Raw genomic sequence first — 9424 nt, forward strand, 5'->3', positions numbered from 1 at the left:
TCAAAGTAGTGCCTTCATTCATGACATTACTCTTGTTATTTATGTGTTTGCTGTGTAGTGCCTGAAGGCCCCAGCCAGAGCAAAGGCCCTGTTGTGCTGAGTGCAGTACAGTCCTTGTCCTGAGAGCATGCAGTGTACCAGAGCCAAGCACACGGGAGGCCCAAATGCTTGACTGACCATAAGAGGGCAATAGCACAGAGAGTTGCAGTCCTCTGATGGAAGCAGCATTTATTACACCGTTTAGAAAAATGCAGCCTGTAGTTGTCCAGTGCATGGTGGATACAGGATCTAGTCATGTCCAGTCCACCTAAACCGATCCTTCCTGGGGAGGGAGCCAGCAGTGCTCACATTGCCTCCTTGGCATTGCAGCAGCTATATTAGGGTGGGTGTTTCCTTCATGGGGCCCTGGTCTCAGCTTAGCCATGGAGTTTTAAAGAGAGTGGCTGGTACAAGTTTGTTCAAGTTGTTTTGCACCTATTTCATATCAGTCTCCTCCCGACCTAAGGAATAAAACACAACAGCTCTCCCACGTGGAGCCTGGCTCTGCAGGGCCTCTCCAAGGCTATGTCTAGACTATGTAGAATTTTCAAAAGAGGATATGCAAATTCCTGCGGATATTTCTCCATGGCTCCTGGCCACCATGGTGAACGCAGGGGGGGGCCCTGATCAATGCTAGTGCCCCACAAAAGGTCCCCCAAAAGGCTGCTTCTTGGCAGGGGGGAGCACAGGCTCTGCTTGTGGGAAGGTGAGAGATCACTTTGTAGCCTCCCATGACACTGCACAAAATCTGAGCCTACCTCAGAAACACCCTGTGCCAGGTGCATCAGGTGTGGGGCAAGCAGGCTGAACCAGGCAGTATCCAAATGTGAAGGGGCTCTGTGTGCAGAGATCCGGAATGGGGTGAGAAGGTTCCATGTGGGACAATCTGGGTGCACAGCATTCATTGTGGGAGCTCCAGATGCAGGGGCATTGGGATTCTGCAGTAGCTTCTATGTGAAGATGGTTGGGGCTGGCTTCAGGATACTAAGCAGCACAAATGACTAGCACCAAGGACATAGAGAGAGGAGCCTTCTGGAAGAGGGAAAGGAAACTGTAATGGGCACATTCAGAACAGATCCTCAGGGTCACATCCTGTGCAGCTTTTATGCACCCTACACTGAGCGCATGAGTTCAGCTGTCATCTCCCCGTGTCTGGAAAGGGAGTTCATGGAAGCATGCTAGCCAAGCAGACGTGCCTGCAAGGCTTTTCATTGACTCACTAGGCCCCAGGATAATTTCCCCCTTTGCCCACCCCCTGTCAGCAGGCCTGCCTCTGGCTATAGGATTACTAGCAAGCTGGCTATGCCTGGGGTGGGGGAAAGAGTAAGCTGAGTCCTGGGAGCAATAACAGAGCCCTAGGAAGGCAGGGCAAGGAAATTAATTCAACTACCAATGCACAATACAGTGAAGCCACTACTAGCTGCCTTCCTTAGCCTGCCTAGAAAATGCATAAACTGGATCTTAAGAAGATAAGAACATAAGAACAGCCATACTGGGACAGAACAAAGATCCATCTAGCCCTGTATCCTGTCTTCTGACAGTGGACAATGCCAAGTACCCCAGAGGGAATAAACCTGGATGAGAAGCTGGATATGAGTCAACAGTGTGCCCTTGTAGCCAAGAAGGCTAATGGCATATTAGGTTGCATTAGGAGAAGCATTGCCAGCAGATATAGAGAAGTGATTATTCCCTTTTATTCTGCTCTAGTGAGGCCACACCTGGCGTATTATGTCCAGTTCTAGGCCCCCCACTATAGAAAGGATGTGGACACGTTGGAGAGGGTCCAGAGGAGGGCAACCAAAATGATTAGGGGGCTGGAGCATATGACCGATGAAGAGAGGCTTAGGGATTTGGGTTTGTTTAGTCTGCAGAAGAGAAGAGTGAGGGGGAATTTGATAGCAGCCTTCGACTTTCTGAATGGAGGTTCCAAAGAGGATGGAGAAAGGCTGTTCTCAGTAGTGGCAGATGGCAGAACAAGGAGCAATGGTATCAAGTTACAGTGGGGGGCGGTCTAGGTTGGACATTAGGGAAAACTATTTCACTAGGAGGGTGGTGAAGTACTGGAATGAGTTACCTAGGGAGGTGGTGGAATCTCCATTCCTAGAGGTTTTTAAGTCTTGGCTTGACAAAGCCCCGGTTGAGATGATTTAGTTAGGGTTGGTTCTTCTTTGGCACGGGGCTGGATGTGATGACCTCCTGAGGTCTTTTCTAGCCATAGGATTCTATGATTCTATTAACAGAACCCATTCACAACTGTAGTAAGTTGAGGGTCAGTAACATGGAGTCAGCAGGCCTAAATAGAGGCCTGTAACATGAAAACAGCAACAGGCCTGCAATCTAGTGAGCAAGACTTTGGTTCAGTAACAGGAGCCAAGAAAGAGGCCCTATTGATAACTGTGTGATTGTGTAAGTTAGGTCGAGCATGGAAGGACACAGGGAGGCACTGGGTACAGACTGTAAGCCAAAGGGGAGTAATGGAACATCTTAATAAGAAATGTCTTGGTACAAAAACTCCCTAAAAACTAATGCACATACCAACCTAGGTTCAGGACTGGGTCGAAATTGACAGCATGAGGGATAGTAAGTAAGCCCCCCTTCCATAAGGTGAGGGGTGGTAACTAGGCAACAGAGGGTGGTAACCTGGTGCGTAAAGAAATGATGTAAGTTGTTTGTACCTGTCTATAAAAGGACACCGCAGAGGGTGCTCTCCGGCCGACCTTGGGGGGGGGGGGGCGCACTAGGCACCTGAACAGCAGGTGTCATTGCCTAAACTTACAGAGTGCACAGTAGCTTAACTTTGAGTAACTGCTGTTAATATCTGATATATGGCAATAGGCCTGCCCGGTGTTGGTACCTTGTCAACGCGGGCCATAGTGCCCAGTGGTGTAACATTGTACTGATCTCTGTTACCAACTGGTAGAGCTTCGCATTTGACAATAAACCTGCTCGACTGATTTCAAACCTTGCCTGCATCTGTCGTTTCCGGGGCCTCTCAGAGATCTCTTGTGTTGACCCAAGTGCACGGGGTCTAACACTCTAGATAAAGGGAGTACCGATTGTTACGCACGCAGCCGAAAGTTTATCAATGGAGTAGAGGTCCTGTCAGGAGCACGCCAGGACGACCCTGACCAGACGACGCTGACACTGACAGTCCAGACCTCCGAAGGTACCGAGGTACGAAAACACCGAGGTACGACAACAACTTCTGACAGAGGGTAGGGACACCAGTCCTGCCCAATCTGGCTAATAGCTATTAATGGGCCTATCCTCCATGAATTTATCTATTCTACTTTTTGAACCCTGTTAAAGTCCTGGGCTTCACAAAATTATCTTACAAGAAGTACTGAAGTTAGTCTTAAATGTCTGTAATTTCCAGGATCAACTCTAGAGCCCTTTTTGAAAACTGATGTCACATTAGCTAACTTCCAGTCATTTAGTACAGAAGATGATTTAAAGGATAGGTTACAAGCTACAATTAGTAGGCCTGCAATTTTACACTAGAGTTCCTACAGAATTCTTGGGTGAATGCTATCTGGTCCTGGTGACGTATTACTGTTTACTTTATCAATTTGTTCCAAAACCTTCTCTAATGACACCTGAATTTGGGATAATTCCTCAGATTTGTCACCTACAAAGAATGGTTGAGGTTGGGAATCTCTCTAACATCGTCAGCAATGAAAACAGATTAAAATAATTCATTTAGCTTCTATTGTCTTTGGCTATGTCTAGACTACAGGCTTCTTTCAGAAGAATCTTTTCCTGAAGAGAGAATCCATACTGCAAAAGTGCATCAAAAAAGTGATCAGCTTTTTCAAAAGGTAGTGTCCACACTTAATGGACACTATCTTGCATTTCAACTGTGATTAGTATGGACAGAGTGGCCACCAAGGCACCTGTACTTTTTCCTTTTCTTTCAAAAGAACTCCCTCTTTACCATCCACACATGCCTTTTTCCAAAAGAGCTCTTTTGCAGAAAGGCTTCTTCTTTGTAGAATGAGGATTACCAATGTCAGAAAAAACCCTCTGTTCTTTCAATTTTCTTTCAGAAGAACGTGATTGAAGTATGGATGTAATTGAAGTTTTTTTTTAAAACATGTTTTTTTCCGAAAAAAACTCTGTAGTGTAGACATACCCTCTGAGTACCCATTTAGCATCTCTATTGTCCAGGGCCCCACTGGTTGTTTAGAAGGCTTCCTTGCTTCTGATGTAGTTAAAAAATGTTATTCCTTTTCTGAGTTTTTGACTAGCTATTCTTTCACATTCCTTTTTGGCCTTCCTAATTATATTTTTAAACTACATTTGACAGATTTCATGCTCCTTTCTATTTTCTTCACTAGGATTTAACTTCCACATTTAAAGGATGTCCTTTTTCTCTCTCACTGCTTTTCTTTTTTAACTTGGTTGCTAATTTACAGCGGCACTTTTTTTTGGTTCTCTTACTGTGTTTTTAAAATTTGGGTTATACATTTAAGTTGAGCCTCTATTATGGTATCTTTAAAAAGTTTCCATGCAGCTTGCAAGGATTTTGCTTTTGGCACTGTACCTTTCAATATATTTAATTAACCTCATTTTTTATGTAGTTTCCCTTTCTAAAATTAAAACCACAGTGCTGGGAATCTGTGGTGTTTTCCCCACCACACGGATGTTAAATTTAATTATATTATGGTCACTATTTTCAAGTGGTCCAGCTATAATCACTTCTTGGACCAGATCCTATGTTCCACTTAGGTCAAGAATTGCCTCTCCTCTTTTGTGTTCCAGTACCAGCTGCACTAAGAAGCAGTCATTTAAGGTGTCAAGACAGGAAACTCTCTGCATCACATCTTGAGGTGACATGTACTAAGTCAATAAGGGGATAGTGTCCCTGGCTGCTGTTTCTCTGGAGGTGGATGACAGAGGAAGGATCACGTGAGGATTACCTGCTGTGTTCCCTCCCTCTGGGGCCTCTGGTATTGGCCACTGTCAGCAGACAGGATACTGGGCTGGATGGATACTGACCCAGTATGGCCATTTTTATGTTCTTATGTTCTTATAATGGGGGATTTTAACTGAGTTTTTAATTTTTATAGCTTCTCTAATCTCCCTTAGCATTTCACAGTCACTGTCACTATCCTGGTCAGGTGGTCAGTAATATATCCCTACTGCTATATTCATATTCTTAGATCATGGACTTGCTGTCCTTAGAGATTCTATGGAACAGTTTGAGTCACTTAAGGTTTTTACTTCATTTAAATCTTTGTTTTCTTTCACATAGGGTATGTCTAGACTACATGCCTCTGCCGACAGAGGCATGTAAATTAGACTACCCGACATAGTCAATGAAGAGGAGATTTACAGGCAGTTCCCGGGTTACGTACAAGATAGGGACTGTAGGTTTGTTCTTAAGTTGAATTTGTATGTAAGTCAGAACTGGTACATATTTTGGGGAGGAACGGGGAGCTGGAGTTAGATGGAAAAGACCCTGATTCTCATACAACTTCCTTATTCTAAGAAAAACACATAGGGGCTGTGTCTACACTGGCATGAATTTCCGGAAATGCTTAAAACGGAACAGTTTCCGTTATAAGTATTTCCGGAAAATGAGCGTCTACACTGGCAGGCTGCTTTTCCGGAAAAGCCCTTTTTCCGGAAAAGCGTCTGTGGCCAATGTAGACACGCTTTTCCGGGAAAAAGCCCAGATCATCATTTTCACGATCGGAGCTTTTTTTGCGGAAAAGACTACTGTGCTGTCTACACTGGCCCTTTTCTGGAACAGTTTTCCGGAAAAAGGACTTTTGCCCAAGCAGGAAGAGCATAGTTTTTCCAGAAAAGCAGCTGATTTCTTAGGCTACGTCTACACTGGCATGAATTTCCGGAAATGCTTAAAACGGAATACATTCCGTTTTCAGCTTTTCCGGAAAAGGAGCGTCTACATTGGCCACGGAGTTTCCGCGATAACGATGCGCTTTTCCGGAAAAGCGCGTCTACATTGGCGGCGCGCTTTTCCGGAAAAGCAAAAAGCCCGGAACCATTTTGAAAAGGGCAAAGGCCACCAGACCTTTCCGGGGGCGGGGCCGGAGCTCCGTCCAGACGCGTGGTTAAAGGGGTCTCGCCGGGCAGCCGTTTGTCTCGTGCTCCCGTGCCTTGTGACCTCTGCCAGAGACTGGCACCCTTCACATGGTCGGTGGTTGCCCTGTGAGTTTTGGGGACACCACCCTTTGGCCCCCCACCAGCTTTTCCTGGCATTTTATTTTTTCTGCTCTGCACTGTCTGCTATGGAGCCGTGGGTGGCCATGTACCTGCTCGGCCCCTGTTAGACCTGTACAGGTGCCTGGAGCTCGTGCTGCAGGCTGGTGCCCTGCTGTACACATACCAGGAGGCAGAGATTGCCTTGGACTCCCTCACCAGGGAGGTCCTGGCAACCGCGTGGCATCAGCACCCAACGATAGACCGGCCCATTTGGACTTTGGAAACGAGCACCGACTGGTGGGACCGTGTGGTCCTCGGACGATGGGACGACTACCAGTGGATCCGGAATTTCCGAATGAGAAAGCGGACCTTTTTGATGCTGTGCACCTGGCTGACCCCCGCGCTGCAGAGAACCGCCACCCGGCTGCGGGCACCCATCCCCGTCAACAAGAGGGTTGCCATCGCGCTGTGGAAGCTGGCCACACCGGACAGCTACCGCTCGGTGGCACACCAGTTCGGGGTGGGAAGATCCACCGTTGGTGTTATCGTCATCCAGGTAAGTCCCAGGGGGAGTGAGATGGGGGGAGGGTGCTCCACTCCAGGCCCAGGGACACCGAAGACTCCAGGCTGGGTCGCTCAGGGGTTTCGACCGTCCCTCCCTTGCACCGGCCCACTGGTGGGGGGGGGGGGGGGCGAGGGGGGCCGTGGGGTGTGTGTGTGTGTGTGTGTGTGTGTGTGTGTACAGAGGGAATCAAGGGGGGGACCCAAGGGAGCGCACACTCATCCCTGGCTGTATGTAATGTGTTCCCTTGTGTTTCTCTGCACCCTTCTGCAGGTCGTCCACGCCATCAACGACGTCCTGCTGCCAAGAATCATCCGCCTGCGCGACGTCGATGAGACCATGGCCGGCTTCGCTGCCCTCGGGTTCCCCAACTGCGGGGGAGCCCTGGACGCCACCCACATCGCCATCCGGGCCCCGGAGCATCGAGCGGGCCATTTCATGAACCGCAAGGGGTACTGCTCCATCGTCCTGCAAGCCCTCGTGGATCACCGGGGTCGCTTCCTGGACATCTACGGCGGCTGGTCCGGCCGGGCACACAACGCCCGCATCCTCCGGACTGTTTCAGAGGTTGGAGGCGGGCACCTACTTCCCCCGGCGGGACTTGACTGTCGGGAATGTGCCGATGCCCATCTGCATCGTCGGGGATGCGGCCTACCCCCTGATGCCCTGGCTCATGCGGCCCTACACGGGGCAGCCGGACCAGAACCGGGCCCGGTTCAACGACCGCCTCAACCGGGCCCGAAACCCAGTGGAGCTGGCGTTTGGATGGTTAAAAGCCCGCTTCCGTTGTTTGCTCACCTGTCTCGACATGGGTGAGCAGAATGCAACAGAAGTGCTGGCCGCGTGCTGCGTGCTCCACAATATTGTGGAGTGCAGTGGGGAGGCCTTCCTCCCTGCATGGGTGGCAGCTGAGGCACAGACCTTGGACCAGCCCGACACAGCTGCCATCCGCCAGGCGCGCCAGGAGGCGGTGCGCATTAGAGAGGCCCTGGTGGACATGTTTGCCCAAGCCCCGTAGCAGGGTCGCTTGGGTCACCCCAGAGTACTCCGTCCCAGCTCCTACCCTTCCCCACCTCCTCCCCTTACCTCCCCCCTCCCCATAGTATAGTAAAGCATCGGGTCACAGCACATCGCGGCCGTCATCGAGTCTGTTCGTCGGGTGCGTCGGGTGTAGTTAGGGTTTTTCTTTTAAGTTAGGCTAGGGTTTAGGCCACCATCGCCGTCCTGAGGAACAGCCAACAGGATTTGGGACTTGTGTGGAAGGCTTACATCAGTGCCATCTTCAATGGATCTCCTGGCTGTTCCTCTCCTGAGGCCCGGAAGGACCAAAGGACTGACATGGCCAGGAACACCACAGTCATCCGTCGAGGGATCTCCTGGCTGTTCCTCTCCTGAGGCCCGGAAGGACCAAAGGATCGAGGTGGCCAGCAACACCACAATCGTCCTCCCTGCGCCTAACTTATGTTTTTGAATCTGTACTGTACTGCATATTGTAACCATTTTTTTCTGCTTGTTTGTTGCTATGTAAATATAGTTTCTGGTTTACATCTTTACTGAAAAGTCTCAGTATTTCTTTATGCGCCGCGAACCAATGACCACTGAAAAAGCCCCCCCCCCCCCCCCCGGTGATAGAGTCATGAATTTGTTGTCCACAGTTGTAACCCTCTTAAATTGAAGTGGCTAATTGGCATCTCACATAATTTCTGTACAGTTACTAGAGGAACACAATAACCACACAAGATTGAAATGAAAACAGAACTTTTTATTTACAAAGGAGGGGGGGGGAGCTTTAACTGCGAGAAGGACGGGGGGGACCTTTAACTGCGAGAAGGACGGGGGGGAGCTTTAACTGCGAGAAGGACGGGGGGAGCTTTAACTGCGAGAAGGACGGGGGGGAGCTTTAACTGCGAGAAGGACGGGGGGGAGCTTTAACTGCGAGAAGGAGGGGGGGGCAGTTACTGGGACGGGTGGCCCCTGCGAGCGCCCCTCTGGGGGCGGACCTGCCCACGCTGGGCAGACCGCGTTGGGGCAGCCTGCACGCTGAGGTGCCCACGAGTAGGAGCACGAGTAGGAGCACGAGTAGGAGCATGGTCTTCAGGGTCAGGAGCAGGAGCATGAGCAGGGTCAGGAGCACGAGTAGGAGCACGGTCTTCAGGGTCAGGAGCAGGAGCATGAGCAGGGTCAGGAGCATGAGCACGGTCAGGGTCAGGGTCAGGAGCATGAGCATGAGCAGGGTCAGGAGCATGAGCACGGTCAGGGTCAGGGTCAGGGTCAGGATCATGAGCAGGAGCAGGGAGAGGAGCAGGAGCTGGGAGAGGAGCAGGGATAGGAGGGGGCATGGGCTGTGCTCCCGGAGGGATGGCGGGGGCATGCGGTCCGGCCATGCCATAGTGGATGGCATGTATTAAATGTGCCGTCAGGGTGCCCATTGTGGCACGCATCTCGCAGCATTCCTCCAGGAACGCAGCCCATCCCTCCTGCCGCCACTCCTGGTCCCCCTGCACACGCTCCGCAATGGAGGTCTGGATCCCCTCCACCGCGGTGACATGACGCCGAAGCAGCTGGTCCCGGTGTCGGAGCCTGGTCCTCCGGGCTTGGGCAGCTGGGGGTGCCGCTGCTGCTGGAGTCGCTGGTCTGGTGCTGGGTCCCGCTGCA

The sequence above is a fragment of the Pelodiscus sinensis genome, chromosome 5 (genome assembly GCF_052426305.1).
Source record: "Pelodiscus sinensis isolate ZL-2025 chromosome 5, ASM5242630v1, whole genome shotgun sequence".
Taxonomy (NCBI): domain Eukaryota; kingdom Metazoa; phylum Chordata; order Testudines; family Trionychidae; genus Pelodiscus; species Pelodiscus sinensis.